The sequence below is a fragment of the Aulostomus chinensis genome, chromosome 19 (genome assembly GCF_037954235.1).
Source record: "Aulostomus chinensis isolate RoL2024-O1b breed Wild chromosome 19, RoL_Achi_v1.0, whole genome shotgun sequence".
In the NCBI taxonomy this organism is placed as follows: Eukaryota; Metazoa; Chordata; class Actinopteri; order Syngnathiformes; family Aulostomidae; genus Aulostomus; species Aulostomus chinensis.
In genome coordinates, this window is record NC_141338.1 from 15730882 (window position 1) to 15750025 (window position 19144).

General features: G+C 41.7%; 1 long non-coding RNA gene across 1 annotated transcript; it reads right to left on the minus strand.

Moving 5' to 3' along the window:
* Nucleotides 1-2340: 2340 nt before the first annotated feature.
* LOC147244213 (uncharacterized) lies at nucleotides 2341-16363 on the minus strand. The gene is made up of 3 exons (XR_015110387.1): nucleotides 15888-16363; nucleotides 14163-14350; nucleotides 2341-2651 (listed from the first exon to the last, which is right to left on the minus strand). It is a non-coding gene; the product is annotated as an uncharacterized LOC147244213 (long non-coding RNA).
* Nucleotides 16364-19144: the final 2781 nt, after the last annotated feature.

The window sequence follows — 19144 nt, forward strand, 5'->3', positions numbered from 1 at the left end:
CTCGGTCGTGGAATCCTGGTGTGATGTGAACCGAATTTGCCAGCTGAAGGCAAAAACACGCACAGTTACGCTTGATTGGGACGGTGCATGAGAGTTTGTAACCAGCTTTTTCTTGATTCACCAAGAAATCCTGCAGAGGGAAACACTTCAAGACATCCAGTGGTGACAAATCCTTATTTATCAGCTGAAGTATCAAAAGACTGCGCTTCTTTTCAACAAGTTATGCTGGCTGAGATGTAATAATCCACCAAAACGAAGTAAAGCATTCATAAATGAATGATCTGATGTAGAATCGTTGCAGCATCGTATGGATCACGGTTCGTGTTGCAGCAGGCTCGACTAAGTGTGTTAAAAGTATGACCAGCTTCTTAACTTAACTTCTTAACTGACGAAGACAGTTGGATTCTGTGTCGGTAAAGTTATAAAAAGTGAAATAAAACGTATTACCCAGTAGGCGGAGGTACGCAGCTTTTGGTATTTGTCCCTGCAGCTTCATTTGTAAAGTTCCCTGACCAAGGGCATCTGATAAATGCCTAAAATGTAAAATGGAGGGATTCAAAAGGATTCAACAAGAATTAATAAAAGACTCCAAGGTTTGTATCTCAAGTATAGCAAGGCCAGCAGAAAGCAAGATAAGAGAAATATTGACGTATGATGATCCTTCGGGTTCTGCCAGGGCCTCGAGTCTTTGGACTATTTATTCCGCATGGCAGCTGTCAGAGCACAGAGGTTGTTTTTTTTTGTTTTTTGGTTTGAGTGCAGTACTTCCTCAACTAAAACTATTCAAAATCAAAATTAACTAACTTGTGAGAGAATAGTTTCAAAGTGGCCTTGCGACACTTTTTCAGAGTTAGAGGTAAAGATAGAGATAAGTAGAACTATACAATAAATGCAAAATGTGTATGTCTGTCTGGGGCCTGAGATACAGGCAAGACTCCCGGTGGCTTTGACGCTGTCTGTCTGTACGTGGAGATGAAAGACGTCTGAGATTAAAGATACGGGAAAGCAGATGGAACTCAGTCAACATCAGAAAACCCAGGATCAAAGTGAGAAGTCAGAGATCAAAGTCAGACATGAAAGTTGGAACCCACAAGTTCAAAGTCAAAACCTGAAGACTGATAGGCCCAAGGAAAGCCACTCCAGGGATCTTAGTCTCTCTTTGAAAGGATTATCTGGTGCTTTAAAGCTTGAACTCTGGACTGTTGCAGTTGTACCATGTTGCAGAGTATTTTAAGTGTCGCATACATTATAAGGTGTAATATTCCCTTTGTGACAGTTACATTAAATCACTTGGCATCTCTAGACTATTGGCTACGGCATGAGACTATGACTGCAAAGCTAGTACTACGAATAAAGACGTGTCCAAACCGATGGCAGAGTGGGGCGGGGCTTGTTGGCCTTCACCCCTAAATGTGGACATTCTAAACTAAACACCGGTACAGAGTGAGCTGGAAACCTGCGGTTCATAACGGGGCAGAGCAGAACAAGAGAAGCAGGAGGTAGAGGTTAAGAGAGGGATAGAGGAGACAAATGTGTGAGCCAGGAGGAGAAAAGAGGTTAGACAGAACAGGGAAATGTGGATATGAGGTGAAAGAGAGTAAAAGGGGGAGTGAAAGAATGAGAGAGAGGAAAGGATTGAAGGAGATAAGAGGAAATGAGATGAGTAAACCTGCGAGGGGAAAGAGGGACGAGAGATGATGAAAGGAGGTGCCAGGAGCAGATGCAAGGGAATAAATTATTATACGTTTAATCATTGTTGCATCTTAAATTTCATCTCATCATTCACGCCGGAACATTTCTTGAAATACATGAGAGAAAAATGAGTAGATCAAGTGAAGTATCTTAACATAACGTTGTTCATCTTCTGACTAAGAGTTCTGTGGTTGCTCTGACGTATCAGGGTTTTTCACACCGTGTTTGCTCTGCATTGTTTGGGATTCAGATTGTTGTGTTGCCCATTTCTCAGCTATCAGTCAGAGGTGACACTCAAGAAAGAACTGTCGACATGTTAGCGGTTAAAGTTCAAGGTGACCTCACATGTAGGTGATATGGTCCGAATGATCTCTCAGGACACCTTGGCGGATTGATTTTTATCAAATTTGGCACAAACAAACAACTGGGATATAAAGATGAGCTGAAAATGTTCTTTTTTTTTTTTTTTTTTTTGGTCGTGAAGGTCACATGACATGATTGCGATATCTCAAAATGCCTTAAATTAACTTTTAAAAATCTGACACAAACATTCACCGCTTGAGGACCGACTGTATTATTTGGGTTGTCAAAGGTCACCCTGACAGAGGTATCCATGTGGAAGTATTTCTATTTGTGTGTGTGTGTGTGTGTGTGTGTTTTCATTGACAAATACCACGTATTTCCCAACAGTAAAAAACTGCAGAATTAAACTGTATCAAAACTAGAACTAGAGCATCCCAGTTGTGTGTGTCTGCGGTGTGTTCCTGTCACACTGACCTTGGTCACCAAAAGCCTGTCCGTGTCATCCTTGAATCTAAGTGGATGTTTGTCGTATATGTGAAGAGGTGACGAGTCACCTTGCTCTCAAGCCGTCCTTCATCCATGAGCCCAGGTGGACGTCTGAGCCTAACTGGAAGCAATTCTCTGGAGGTGCTCCACAGATATCGTATTAACAGGAACTGGATGGGAGGAAAACCAGAATATATTCAGTCTCCGGTCGACAGCAGTCGCCGGCACAGAGGTATAAAAATAGTACACAAAGCTGCTGTAGATTAGTCATGAATGTCCTGGGGGAAACATGCCCCTGGAACTCCCAAGGTGTGGGGGGGTAAACCTTGAATGTTTACAACGTCTGGCTCCACCCCTGGTCTGAAAAGGCTTGACAGATGCACTTTGGTACTTTTATTTTTTGCTGAATTTGAAGTAAACAACTTCAGACCTCTGTCAGTTTGGTTTGGGCTTCCTTTTCTAGCTTCACAGTGTCAACGTTTATCTCTTTCTTCAGTATCCACTCACCTTCCCTACTTTTTTTCCCATCTTATTTCTGATCTTCTTTGCGACATTGAGCGCTCCATCGTTTTCCTTCCCCTCACTCTGCTTCTTATCATCCACAACTTTTGTCATCTTCCTCCTGCTGTCAGTGCTTTTTATTGATTGTATTATTATTATCTCAATGACGGCGCGTGATTAACAGCAAGAGCATTAACAGCAAGAGCTCACCCTTTACAATAGTGGGGGGGGGGGGCTGTGTGTGCGTGTGTGTAGGACAGTGTCAGTGTGTGTTTTGTGTGAGTCAGACAAAGCTGAGTTTGCATGTATGTTGATCATGGTAGTGTGTGGAGGAACGGCTGTGGCTGATTAATTAGACCCCTTAGTGAGTGTACCCACCTCTCACCAGTCATCCTTCACACTGACAGCTGGGTTGTGGAGGTGTTTGCCACCCCGCCTCTGTGTGGTGTGTGTGTGTGTGTGTGCCCCTCTATTTCATGACAATCAACTGCAAGTGTTCTCAAGGGTACGTGTGATGTTCAGTGAGCAGGTATATATATATATATAATCCCGGTGAGTATTTTTGCATCGACAGTCCAAGTGTGTCTGGTGTGTTTCCCACAGTCATCAGCTGGTTTCGTGTGTCTGCTCACTTTTACACCACAGCAGGGGTGAATACTCTGTTCTGATTTGGTGTTAAAGGTGTGTAATGCACACGTGGTCCTACTCAAGTTTTAATTACCAGAGCAGCTTTAATGAGCCATACCTGTCAAGGACTTCTCAACTTAGATTTGACTGAGTACGAAAACATCCAATTTTTTTTTCTTTCATTTTATTCCCTTTTTTTGCCCAGTTGGCATATTTGCCCGATGGAGTTGTCCTGTTCTTGCTCCACCCAGACTGCTCCACCTGTGGGGTGTGTTTCATATTAAACCTAATTAATTTAGCGAAATTCTAGGAAGTAGCAACTCTAACACCTGTCCTACAGCGAATATCAGGGATTTGGACCAACTTCTACCTCGTCCTGCCCCCCAGTGAGGATCCTGGCATCTCTTCAGTTCCACTCGTGTGGCTGAACTGGAGACTTTGTGTGTCCAACGTGGAAAAGAATCCTATTTGATTTTTACCAGCATTGTTTGTTTAGCGTAATCCAGGAACAATTTGAAGGAATGGTGTCATATTTGGCTCAAATATCCACAGGGACTTGAGAATGGATCGAAAAGATTTTGGTGGTCAAAGGTCACTGTGAGAGGCAGGGAACAATGTGGTATTTCTGGTCAAAAATACCATCATACTTACATTTGTGGAATTTTCCAGATTTAATATTACCTGGAGGAGGGGGGGGGGGGGGGGGCTCACATTGTATTTACCTCTGTATGCACTTGTGTGAGTTTGGGTTTATTTTTTTGTTTTTAGGTATAATGACAGACCGAATTCTTCTCCTACTGGCAAATGCAGAAAAACATGAACCGTCAGTCACGACATTTCATGTTCCATCTCATCATTTTTGACTATTCTGAGAGTGTTGCACATACTCTTGGAAGCTCGCATGAAAACACACATTAATATTCCAGCTGCACCACCATTTACATCCATACCAGTATTTAAAACACTTCTCCCTTCAGTTGTGTCAGATGAGACATCCTTGCATTCATCTCTTGTATTCTGTTCATTTCTCCTTCAATGATGCATATTGCATCATTATATATGGCTTTCTGCTGGTCAGAGAAAACTGCAGTACTTTTATATGTTTTTCTCACTCGCAATTAGTTCGCCATCAGCCTGCCAAGTGCAATATTCTGAATCCTAATTAAATCTTCTCTAGTGTACCTTCATGTCTCATTAGTATTCTTCTGTTGCTTGTATCCATTGACGTATGTGTAAATTACGCTTTTTTCCCCCCTCCTCCAGACAGATTCACAATTACAGTGAGTACTTTTAAGTACAATGGTGTATAATGATGAGCTTTTATTCTATTTCTCCTATTTTTTCATAATTAAAAATACTTGCAGATAAGCAGCCTACACAGCAGACGCCTGGAAGTTCTTCACAATAACAAACTGCTGCCACGTTGATAACTCCCATATCCTGCACACCCAGAAACACATCAAACACAACATGGTATTTTTAGGACAAAGTCATTTTGAGTCAGCGCTTCTAAATAGTTTGTAGAGAGCAGATTGAACACAAAGTAACACTTCTGACAAACTGAAATTCTAGAGTTGTAAATATGTTTGATGTTATCAGCTATAAGCTATATTAGGCTGCTAGCCACTCCGAGTAGTTAAGATCGAGACGGTAAATCCCTCTCACTTCCAGATAAGGCTCACCAACAGGAAGGACTTGGCCTGCTAGTTTCAAGATGGTCTAATCTGATTCAAACAAACTTTTTAGGGAATGTAGCTATTGCCCATCCTTTCCAGTGCCAGATCAGATGATAGATGCCCTCGTCTGTGCTGCATTAGGGAGGTGAGAGCCGCAGAGACCAGCTGACTGCTACTTAGCTTAGCACAATGATGGGGGGGGGTCATCAAATAAGAGGATCTTATTGTGTTGCATTCTCTCTTTGTATCACTGCTCTTCCCCTCCCTCTCCCTGCTGTGTGTCTGAGTGAAATCTGCACTCAGGTGGAGGAGGGGGAGGTGATAGGAGCTGACACACACACACACACACACACACACACACACACACACACACAGACAAAACTGCACAGGTGGTAAGGAGATCTTTCCATTTCGCTCTTTCTTTTCTCCCTCGGCAGGATTCCTTCCTCCATGGGTGCTTGGGTGCTGAGGTTTTGTTATTTCTGTTTGTTGTGTTAGTTTGGGCGGAGGTTTACCGCTGGTCCAGTTCTTCGTCTCTTTTATTTGCCTTAGGTTTACTTCTGAATTTTAGGTATGTTGGGGTGAGATGCCAGTAGGGACTGCCCATTGGTTGGCCCCGCGACCTCTCTCTTTTTGTTCATTTTGACGGGAGTCTCCACTCCCTTTGGTTTGTTCTATTTTATTGTTTACTTCAGGCATTAATTTAAAGAAGCATGTTTTAGCATCCTACGCCTTTGAGTCTTAGCTTCTTTCTTGTATGGAGGTCATCACAAACAAAATAATTATCCTCATCCCATGAAGTCAAAACCACTCCATCAAATCTCGAATCACTACGCCCAGTGGGGAAAGTAGTTCCGACTATTTGTCTGATTCCAATATAGCGAAGTCTTTTAATTCTTAATTGTTATTTCATAATATGAAATTATTTTATTATGAATGTTATGCACAACCCTGGTTATATTAATGCAGGGGAAAACTGCTGGGGGGGGGGCACGTGTCAAAAAGGTGGTGAGGTCCTTTAACTGGTTATATAATGTCAGAGCTTAAATGAAAACTCACTTGGAATAAATAAAAGCTTGACAGTGTTAAAGCAGGTTTTTAAGGGAGATAGGCCATGTAAACATCTGGCTCCCATTTAGTCCGCAGTGCTGCCTGCTTTAAGAAATGTACGCCACTCCGGCTTGCTACTGTGTGAGTGTTTGGCTAAAGGTGAATTTTGAACTTTTTTTTGTTTTAAATACGTGGTCATGTTTATTAATTATTGTGTATCTCTGCCACAGGGGTTTGTGAGCTCACGGACAGCTTCGCTCTGATTTGTTCCACAGCATCAACAGAGCTGCACTGTGAGAAACGTCCTACTCATACAAAGCTAATCTCCCAAGTGCCAGTCAGAAGTGATCTGACAGGATTCAGTCCAGGTTTGGATAAGTGCTGCCGTTGGTGGCTGAAGAGAGTGAGCAAACACGACTGGGACTCATATCCTGATCCCTTAATGTCATTTGGTTGAAACCACCTTTGGTTGGTTGGGGTTGGGGTGGGGGGGGGTTCATGTTAATAAAGTGAACACATCCTGTCTCCGCGTCCTCAAGTGTCTTTCTCCTAGAACAAGTAAGGCCTCCAGAACAACCATAAAACAGTGGATTTAAGTGTGAGGGGCATAAAGGAATGGAAGCATGTCAGAGAACATTTTTGCAGATACATGGCAACATTTCACTTCCTTGATTTTTTTTGGTGTACTGTGAATAATTTGCTGCGTTCACCAGACGTTCTCAGTGTTGATCGAGTGAACCACCTCTGGATTGGATTATTTGTTCACAGTTCCTTAAAAAGAACCATGACATGTTTGTGTACAACTATCAATTTCATACTTGTTCCACTCACAGCTCTAGTCTCCTCAGAACCTTTCATTTCCCCAGTCACTTTTCAATCTCAGTTTTGCGTACCGAGGGAGGAATTTTCTGCCAACACTTTTTTTTCTAAATTTGTCTCTGCAATCATGCAAAACAAAGTGCTAAAATCACTTCTTTTGTCAAGCCAATACCTTCCATATGTGTAACATCTTTGTTTTGTTTTCATCATCTGGTCATTTTTGTCTCGGATCGTCTTTGACTCAAACCACATTGGCGCATCTTCTCAGCTTGTTCACAGTCATTTTCCTGCTATTCCTTGGATGTTGGTCCGACCCGGACTGATTCATTGTAGACTGGGTGTGTCACTGGCTGAATAAAGAATTAATAATTGGGCCTTTTGATAACTGGTGGTGATTGACTGTTAATGTTTCTGTGCAGCCTGAACAACGACACTTCTAAAGCCCCCGGATGGTTTTGGGGGTTCTCTGTCACAGTCTTTCTTATTATGCAGTGTGTGTCACTTTAAGAATTGAAGTAATAAATGTGTGTATGTTAACATCGATGTCAAATTCAAGACCAGTCAACCCCCCGGAAAAAACAAAACATTGTCAATATTGTACAATTATGATCTATGCAATATTTGAAACATGGACTGCAATAAAGTGTTAAAAAGCAATATTTCCACATGAGTGTGAATAATGACACAAAAATGCAGAGCTAATAATTAGTTAATTCCTCAAGCATTTTATTCTTTAACTGCCTCACAGGTCTTTCTAGTAGAAGTACTTGAAGGAGTAATAAAACAGAGTAATATTTCATCAATTGAGGAATTTCGGAACCTCAACAACAAGTTAAAATACACAATTTATATTTTATACTATGTTTATTAGGTTTGTTCAATCATCCGAATTTTGAGATGAGAACTCAAAATACAGCAGCTAACCTTTTAATGTGCTCCGTCCGCTCCACCACCAGCATGGAGCTCAATTAGTGGCTCGAAAAAACAAAACTAGCAGCAGCTCCCACTGAGAGCTGCCAGCGAACGCACGACGACTGGAAGTGTGAAACCAACAGATCTACAATCCACAGCTAAAATCCAATCGTCCAAAAATAGATGCAGCAACCTAATTTCAAGTTTCAATTCAAAGCCCCTTTGTTATTTGTCCCTTTGCTCTTGATTTATGCCAAATATGTCCGAAAAGTTAATAAATTTACATCATAATCTTCTTCTCATCCCGCAAAAAGAGTTCAAACTTTAGATGACACATCCTGCACTCAGGTACGTATACTGGAGTAATTGTACATGGAAAGCTATCTCAGATTTGTCAGTCTAGTAGTTCATACAGAAGGATGTTTGCTTTGCAAACGTTATTTCATGTCTACACACTACACACACACACACATATATATATATATATATATTTTTTTTTTTTTTTTTCTCAGCAAACCAGAGCCATCATTTCATTCAAGTGCAATGAAACTCTGGGTGGCAAGAAAATAAAGCAACACATTAAGTAAAAAATGGAACATAAAATAGATGTGTGAAATAAAGCAAATGTTAGGGCATCTATTTTTAAGGAGGAATATTACGCTGTCGTTATGCAAAAAAGATCCTTGTGCCTCTGATTAGCCAGCGGACATTGTCTGCTGAACTGATGGCTGGGTGGCGTTCCTGTTCTCATAGGTGGTGCAGCAGCTGTCCCTGACCTACCCAGCCCCCCTGCTCCTCAGCTGGTTGCAGCAGTTTTATAAATTAATAGCTAATAAAAAGCTTTCTAATCTTTGGCCTTGGCGACCAGTCCAAGCCTGGAGTCCCCTGTGTGAATATATAAAAATAATGATAATAATCCATCCATCCATTTTCTACCGCTTATCCTGTTAATCATTCATACTCACAGTCACACCTACGGTCAATTTAGAGTATCAATCAGCCTCGTCCCCTCTTGATGTCTTTGGACTGTGGGAGGAAGCTGGAGTACCAGAGAGAACCCACACAGGAACAGGGAGAACATGGAAACTCCACACAAAGATCCTGTGATGGAGCCGGGGCTCAAACCTGGAACCTTCTTGCTGTGAGGTGACAGTGCTGACCACTGCACCAGCGTGCAGCCTAAATAATAACTATTATTGTTATTCACCCAACATGACTCACTACTTCTTCTTTTAATGAAGAGATTTCTGTAAGAACTCATCAGTACACTCATGAGGCAGACGATAATCAGATTCACCCTGAGATGTACTCCGTCTTATTTTCAGCTTTTTGGTATTTTCTGAAAGGTTCTTGTTATAATGCTGAAGTTTTCATTCAATATGCCAAGAGACAACACAGCAACACTCCACTGAAATTCAGCTTTCATGCTTAAATTTGTAAACAAAAGTGTAATAAGTTATTAAACACAGCGAATGATGGTTAGTTAATGCGTAATTATTTGTAAAAGGATCGTTACCAATGCATAATTAACCATGACTAACAGTTAATGAAGCATTATGAACCATTAATTAAGTAGTAGCTTACCATTATTAAGGTACCCATATTGTAAAATGTCACACACTAATTCAACATTAAGTAAAGGCAACAAAATGCCTTTTTAAGCATGGTATTGCTGTACTTCCTCTCTGCGTCTTCTTCCTCAACATCTGGATAACATTCTTTCCTTTGTGTTTCAGTTCCAAATGCTTCCAGTGTTTCATAATCTGTGTTGTGAAAAAAAAAAAAACTTGATTTGCACACAGACAAAATAATGAGACGTGCAGGCATTTTAAAGAAAAGAGACATGGCAGGGGTGGGTTGGTGGGGGATTGACAGCATGTGTACACCTACTGCCATAAGCTCTTCAAACTGAATGACACCGGCACAAAGGCTGATGAGGCTGAATATAGCTTTTGTTGAAAAGGAGGATGAAGAAACAGGAGATTATGGTGATGGTGACTGGAGCTATTATAATCTAAACCTTCAACATCTACAGAGTTGGATTTAATGCTTTGACTCACTGCGTTCACACACATGCAAACACACTAGGTGACAAGAAAAGTGCTTTAGTTTAAAACGAGATTGCTGGAAGAAGTTCCCCCTCATAACAAACAATGACAAATAGAGTCCTTGGTAGTTCTAAGACCCCTTGATTTTGTCCTCCAACACATCAGTCTCTAATGTAAGGACAAAATAAAGAATGTGGAAATCTGCACTGATGTAAACAAGTTCTAATTAGACCAATATAGAAGCACTTGTTTTGTTGTTACTCTTCAAACGCGAAGCTTTTCTTTCTTATTTCTTTTAAAGGGAGGTATGAGGCATCCATTACATACTTTGAACAAGTCAAAGGAGAACCGGTCTGCCCTTGTTTCACACAGCGAGTAAACAAATAGTGCTCCTCTTTCATGGTAAGCAGATGCAGATTCTAGTCAGTTTTAATAACAATTTTTGGAAGTTGCCTTAGAAACTGTTGGGTAAAGAGCAGGACTGCCATGGAAGCCAAAGCTACTTGATAGAGGAGTAAAAATGTTACGTTCAGGAAAGCCTTCAGCGCCATTCTGTCCAGTTTCAAATCCAGTTTTGTTAACTGTAACTGATGCTGGGTTCCTTTAACCTTGGAACTGCTACACACACGCACAAAGGTGGAGTTTACCTGTTCTGCTGCCTGATAGCAGCATGCAGAGAGAAATGTGCTCTAAATGAGAAGAGTAAGCAGCAAGAAACTCTGAACACTTAGCAGATCACCTATCCTGAAAACACTGGAGGTGTTCAGGCATTAATGTTCCAAGTTAGGTCACCTTTCCCACCAATTTTAAAGAACTTTGAACTGAACATCCACGTGGTTACGTGAGTCCGGCGGAGCAAGTACCTCCACCAAACGCTTTGTCTCCGCTCGAAAGCTGTGGTATTTCTGACATGTAAATCTGAATTCAAGGACAAAAAAAAATGCATTGGTGACAATCGTGTCGAGTCCGTGAAACTCTTAGACGTTGGCTTTTAATGAATGGAATGTGTTTGTGATGGATGCAATAATGAGGACAAACTCATGTCTGATTTGTTTATTATTTCATTCTTATTCTCCAATGTAGCATTTTTTTGTGCTACTTTTTTCTAGGTTTTGTTCTATTTTTAACATGCACTATACAGTGAGCATAGCAACACCAACTGTTAAGTTACGCTGATTGGCGACCAAACCCCTTCAGGTTTGCACTGTTGGTAGAAACAAAGATTTTACGCATTTTAAATTTAATGTAAAATAACAAAAGTGATTTGAAGGTGAATTAATAATGAAGGCCCGCAAAACACGAACGTGTGCCATTTAATCGGGTATAAATTAGTATACATTCACTGCAGACAAGTGGAAAAGTATGATGGCACAGAAGGAGAGAGAAGTAGAGAAGTTGAAAGATACAACGTGGAACAGAAGGTGAAAGAGTGAGAGTGGAAGCAGACAAACAATGAGCGCCTGAAACAGAAGAAGATGGAATGACTGGGATTCTTTCTGGCTCATCACTGAAGGTCAACAGCCTGCTGTCCCCACAGAAAGCAGCTTTCACTGCCGCTTCCCTCTGCACTTGTTTCAACTTGGCTCAGTGTCTCTTCTGTTTTGATGTTGCTCAAAGAGAAGCGAGAAAGAGCCACAAAAACACCGTTGGCTAAAACAAAAGAGCTCTGACTTCGGAAAAGAGAATGTTGAAAGTGGAGAGAGTTTGTCGAAGTTACAAGATTTGTAAAATGTCAGTGCTATTGTCTAGCCAGCCAGTGTGTGTGCGTGTGCGTGTGTGAAACAGAGGAACTGAGGATGAAACACAACATGGTTACTTGGAGAGGTCAATATGGCTTTTTTTCCGACATATAGTTTGCCTGAAGAAACAGACACTGATATATTTTGAGATGAAAGGTTTGACATAACAGGAGCAGTGGTGCAGTGGTCAGCACTGTGGCCTCACAGCAAGAAGGTTCCAGGTTCAAGTCCCGGCTCCATCACAGGATCTTTCTGTGTGGAGTCTCCATGTTCTCCCTGTTCCTGTGTGGGTTCTCTCTGGTACTCCAGCTTCCTCCCACAGTCCAAAGACATCAAGAGGGGACGAGGCTGATTGATACTCTAAATTGACTGTAGGTGTGACTGTGAGTGTGAATGGTTGTCTGTCTCTATGTGTTGGTCCTGTGATGGACTGGTGACCTGTCCAGGGGGAACCCCGCCTCTCGCCTTAAGGCTGCTGGGATAGGCTCCAGCCCCCCCACGACCCTTAACATAAGTGGTGTAGAAAATGGATGGATGGATGGAAGGTTTGAGATAACAGTACAGCTGGAATTGATAGTTACTTGACAAAGACTGTCTTTGCAGCCTGTCATCCCCTGAGGAACAAGTAGAACACAATCTATAATCACGTATTAGTGACGATGCCAACTAGAAATTCTCATTTCAGTGGGGGGGGGGACATCTGTATACAGAGGTGGAGGAAGCCGTAAATAGACAGACCTGTTTTCAAGGTGAATGACATTTGTTGCTGTTTAGCGACTGTTTTGTCAAAATAGACACTGGTTGGAGTGGATGTTATGCAGCAGCAGTTGTTGATGTTATTTGCATTACCATTACTAATACTGCCTTCCATTCAAAAAATTATCATCTGAACCCAAACTCCCTAAACTGCTTGAACCCTGACCGTCTGCTATGAAGCAGCCTGAGGATTTGTTGGTGCTTTGAATGTTGTTTCATTAACTGACTTGACTTTTACAGATCTAAGTGTGTAATTGTTTTTTACCCCAAAAGAATTAAAGGCCAGGACCAAGTGCTGTGTGTTTGACTTTTGGTGAATCTCACAAAAACTATGAGATTTGTTTTAACCAAAATTGGTGTAGCATGGGACAAGGAAGAACCTAATAAATTGGGAGGCAGATCTGTTAAACCTTGAAAAATTGGGTTTAGAGAAGTTCACCTCGGGATGGGGGTTGCACTTCGAGTGCTCTTATATTTCATTTATGCAGTTTTCACAAAACTGTAAAGCAGCGGCAGAAATATTTTCTGCAAATTGGTGAGAAATCACGGACGACACCGAAGTCAGTCTGAGCAAGAGGAGGGCAGGAAAGATGATCGGTGGATGTCAGCAGGAGCTCATGGGTGAGGGATCACGTGCTCAGGTGAATTTAAAAGCCATCACTGATTGTTCCAATGTGTCACAATGAATCCAGATATTGACTTAGATGTGTGAGCCACAGCTGGAGCTTTGGTCCTCTTTTTCCACATGCTTGCCTTGTCCCCAAGTTTAGTAATGAACTTGGTAGATACAGGCCTTTTCTCGATCACACTGCCTGATTAACCAGGAGTTTGCTTTGAGGAGCTGCTTCAACCCAGATCAATTTCCCAGGGATACTCCAGTACCCTAACTAATTGCTTTTCTTCACCTCATTGGTAGAGCACCCAGAAGGTGCTGAGACTTCAAAGTCAGTGTCTGGCATTAGCACAAAAAAAAAAAAGAGTCTGATTTGGTCAAAAACCATTTTAACTATTTTAACTGTTACAGAAAAGAGATCACTTAATGTCAGATGAATTCATAACACAGCAGCCATTCATGTTGATTTCTACAAAACCGGCGCTCGCATAGAGCTCTTAACATGACAGACAAGAATATTCTGATAAAATAGACTAGGTGAAATCTGCTATAGTCAGAATAGACAGTTACTTCCTGTTTTTATGTGGTCCCTTGGTACAACACTGCCATCATCAGGATTGTAAAAGACGCAGGATAGTGATAGTTTGCCCGTGAAGGTGGAGCTCTGGTTGCCTGTATTGTAGTTTCCCCGAGTTACAATGGGGCTTTTGAGATGCTGCATCAAATGACAGCGCCAAGCAGCTTTGTCGTTGCGAGGTTGCGCCTGATTCTGAAACGTCTTTATAATGACTGTTATACACCAACCTAGAATTATCAATGCAGGCAAAGGCTGTTTTGGAGAAAATGGTGAAAAACTGGATGACTTTCGAAAGATAAAAGGAGGAAAGAAGTCCCGCTAATGATCAGCACAAAGTACCACAGCTTTGACCTAAATTCTCACCTCAGTGGGGACTCTCTTATTGAACAGGTAGAGAAAGGTGCCAAAGCCGGCATACTTTGTGAGGACCTTGTCACCATCTTCACCGCTCTGCTTAGACCCTCTCTGGAGTGTGGTCGCGTCCTCTGATAGAAACAAGGAACCCCAGGCTCATCTCCACACACTGCACCCAACCGCTGCCATTCCCATCCCTGCGCAACAGGACAGAAGAAGAAGCCATTCAGCCACACTGACAACGTCCACTCCACAAGACAGGAAATACTACCAGCAGCCCACAGTATAGATGTATGTATATTTAGAATAGGACAAACAAGGTGAAGAAAAGCCATAAAATACAGCTCTGAAAGTGAAGTAGCTAAAAAGAAAAGCTCCCCGACAGCAGGTGGTCCATGATCCATCACCGTCCTTGACACCATTTGTGGTTGCTGGTTCTTGTAAAGCATCGGGGGTCAATTTGAAAGGTGAAATACAAATCAAAATTAATGACTATTATTATTAACGTCTGAAGACTTTAATAATAATCATGTAGTCATCAGTGTTTGTGTGTTGTACATGGTTGTTTGGCTGCGTGAGAGTGCGGGGTCGTATCTGCAAAAGTGTGTGTATGAACTCAAACGTCTGAGAGTGAGTGTGTAGAAATGTGTGCTGGTTTTACATTCGGTCATGCAAATTCTGCTTTTATTCAGTAGTTCAACTGTCAACATGAGCACGATAAACCCAGAACAAGGTGATGTATGCTGCCAAGTATTTTTTAAATTCATCTTTACTAAAAAAAAAAAAAAAACTAAAAAAAACCTTTTGACTACAAACACTCGTTAGTAAAAATCATGAACACTTCTGAAGTCAAAAAAATCCCTGACTAAATTGATCACCTTCTTTTTTTTCTTCCCAGCATTAAACATATAAGAGAGAGAGAGAAATAAAGGCTATCGGCAGGGCACCAAGACCACAGTGGCTGGTGGGTATGTGATTTTCAAAGCAGCATGGAGGCCACAGAGAGGGGAAGCTGTCTGGCCTTCAGTTAAATTCCTGCCCTTATTAACAGCCTCATAATCTGTAGCCTGCATCGTTCAAGCATATTTTTTTTTTATCACAGGAGATAATAAATTTGTCCAGTTTCTATTTCTGTTGGTCATCCAAGACATCTAGAGGCCCATGATGATGCTGATGTGTATAAGAAACAAGTGAACAGCAGGCTCACTTTTCCCAGAGTGTTTAGTTTCTAATTATCTTCTAATGCCTCGTGCATTAGATCTCACTTATTGACTTGAGTAGAAAAGGAATCCAGTCTTGTCAGCGATCTCCTGCCAAGTCACAGCTATTCTGAGTTGATAGAACTGTAAATGCTAACATGCTGAAAACAATCTCACTTATTGACTAGCAAAGTGAAAGTATCTGGTAAAATAACCTGTGTAGGGTAAACTGTCCCAATCTTATTAATAATCACGGAGAGGTTATGGGAATAACTATGCTTGAGATAAACCAAAGAAATGTTACCATTTCCTGAAATAAAAAAATGTAGCTGTACCCTTGTTCAGCAAAATATGACTAATAACACCACAAACACAGTAGTTGAATTTCAACGGTGTAGTCAATGAAATTTCAGATATTTCACATTGCAGAATATAAAGCGCCGTATGAAAAATAATAAACTCCAAACGAAAGAAAAGACACGGGTATCTTTAATCTTTAGCCTGTTTTAATCTGTAGGAACCTCACTCGGCAGACCTGGCACAGGTCCCGCAGCAGAGCATCGTGGAACAGCAGAAGAGCCCTCGCTCCGCAGTCAGCAGACCACACTCAGGACACAGCAACACGTCCGCGATGTCCGTTTCAGCTCCTCCGACCGCGGTCCCCCCCTCTCGTCCGGCAGGTGAAGGACAATTAGGCCAGTGCCTCCCTTATGACGACGGCAGGCGAGCTAGGCTAGTTAGCTGAGAAGGCGAGCTAGGCTAGTTAGCTGAGCAGGCGAGCTCGGCTAGTTAGCTGAGAAGGCGAGCTAGGCTAGTTAGCTTACCTCGAAGTTGCAAAAAAAAAAAAAAACTTTCTCAAACTCACACTTGCCACAGTAAACAGTCTCTGGTTCTAACACGTAAAAGCGCGCTGGCTCAGCACAGACTTTAGTTCAACATAACAGTAGGAACAGTTTATAACTTAAATTACCAGTCTAAGGACCGCTCTGTTCTGCTACATTCAGCGTATCAGTCAGCTTGTGCCCGACGGTACGACTTTTTCGCGCTAGCCTGAAAACAAATAAGGTCAACAGGAAGTCAAAACCCATCCCAGGTTATGAACACTTGAAACACATATAACTATTATCATACTTCTTAGGAAGAGAACAACCCTTAAAATGTATTAAATAGTATGCAAAATGAAAGGATAATGTTCAACATTTAAAATCTTAACGTACAAACATTTTAATAACATAATTAACATCACCTCAATAACTTGCAATATTTAACCATGAAAATGAAAAATGATCTCCATTTATCGCAGGGAAAAGGAATCCAGTCTTGTCAGCGATCTCCTGTCAAGTCACAGGTATTCTGAGTCGACAGAACTGGAAATGCCAGCATTCTGAAAACGATCTCGCTTATTGACGAGCAAAGAAACGGAATCCAGTTCTAATTATCTTCTAGTGCCTGGTGCATATGATTTATTCTTAAATGATGTGTTAATACCACAACCATAACACGAGATTTAGAACAAGCAAAAACGAACCCTGTTGTCATAAACTGCTTGTGTGTGCAGTTTATTTCAAAGAAAAGCATAAAAAGAGGAGAATGTGGATGAGATATCACGATGGTGGTGCATATATTCTGCAGCGTGAACTCTACATCAGCTGGAAATATAGTTTCATCCTTGGTCTCAGAGCCCCACATCCAACAACGTCTCCCTGTCAAATACTTTGATTGTAGGTCGGATCTGGGCAGGATCCAACTCGAACAAATAATATTTTGAGATTCGTTTCAAATTAAGACCCTGATTATTAGGAGCCAATCAGAGCCAAATCAACCAGACTACTCGTGCTTTTCACTCACCGTGAGTTTTGAATTCTGTACCTTCTATCAGAGTTCTACTGCAAGTATTTGTAGTCCGTTTGTGCGTCCTGAATGACTGGTACAATTCTTCAAGTTAATTCTTTACTGTATCCAGGCTGAGATGAATGGGATGTAGCTGAGAGAGCCTTTACCTCCATGGAGCTCCGCGGCTTTGCTACCAGTGGCTTCGAATCCCGTTTGTCTGTTTAAATATGATATTTTTCTTGTGGAGAAAAAGACACATAATTGTATGTAATTTAGTTCAACAATGAAGCCAGAAACTCGTCACTGCAACTCTCGAGGCTGTAATTCCCGTACAAGACTAGACTCACACCTGCACAGCATATTTACACTCATACCTGTAATTACCTGTAACTGCTGCATAACTGCGACCATGATGTTTGTCAAGCATTAATTACTATCAACACGTTTCTTTGCTCAGCTTGTAAATCTTCTCCATCAGTTTGTTTTCTGATGGCCCCATTTTGCAATCTTCAGTTTTTCACTCTTAATTTCTTTTGTATTTTAATACTGCAAAATAACAAATAATAAGAATTAAATGTCTGTTTAAAGATTGATGTTCAAAGTTAGGGTGAGGTGCTAAGGAACACATTATACCAGTCCTTAGGTAATGTGTGTGTGTGTGTGTGTGTGTGTGTGTTCGTGCGCGCAGGGCCTGAGGACCAGCAAGCTGCTGTCCTGGGGTCCCGTGTGCTTCATGGGAGCAAATCTCTTGTCTCAACTTTAGCTTCTTCATGGTCAACAACCGGTTTGGGGTTTTGGAGTTGGAATTTGGTTCTGGTACTGGAAAATGGCAGGTGCATGTCTACGGTTTAGATTTTCTTCTTACTATTAGAATGATTAAAACACCCACTACATCAAAAGTTTCAAGACTTGTGCAGAGCTCCTGGCAGGTCCTCCCTGCTCCTATGGCACCTTATCATTTGGATGTAAGATCCACAGTGACAAGTGACATTTTTGAATCAAGATTTCAAAGTTATATCTCCTCTTTTCTTCTTTTTTCAAACAAGTTTTTTTTTTAAAAAAATCACATTTTACAACCAGCGTGGTGAAGCCCTGGCAAGGACATGGAGGAGAGGGAGTAGCTGGCAGAGGCAATGCACAAGCATGAATGCCCCCTGCTGCTGCCTGGCTGGAACAGTGTAGTGCAGCTCGGTCAGAACGGACCCCCAGTGGGTGCTTTGTAAAATGTTATTGCCTGAGCTTTTGCCTCTTAGGCAACAAAGTATTTTGACTGAACGTACCTGCAACCAGGGAGGAAAAACTGCAGATGAGTGTGTGTGTGTGTGTGTGTGTGTGTGTGTGTGTGTGTGTGTGTGTGTGCGCACGCGCGCGTGTGCGCATTCATGCTGATTTTAAATGATGTTTCCAACTGAATTGTAATACAACTTGTGGTACATTTGTGTGTACTTTCACAGATATGTAGATGTTTCTTAAAGCTTGTGTATTTCAAATGCTTGAAGGTGTGTTTGCTGCCTGCATACGCTCGTATGAACATGTACTGATCACAGATGGCAGCAACTCATGTGTGTGTGTGTGTGTGTGTGTGTGTGTGTGTGTGTGTGTGTGTGTGTGTGTGTGTGTGTGTAGGTCATCAGGGCTATGGGAATTCAGTGTGTGGTGTGGTTGCAGACGGAAACCAGCTCTCTTGTACGTCTGTGTGTGTGTGTGTGTGTGTGTGTGTGTGTGTGTGTGTGTGTGTGTGAGTGCTGTGGTCGCAGACTGAAGAGAGCCTCTGTTCACATGGGAATGAATGACAGGATCTCATTGAGTGGGCCAATCTGTAAAAAAGATGAAACAAACCAAACTAGTAAAAGCACACCTTGGAATTAGAGCGGGGGCCCAGGCAGACCTCCCACTGAGATTTCACTGCACCATCAGATGGTCAGTTGACGGTCACCAGTTTTTACTCCGCAGCTCCTC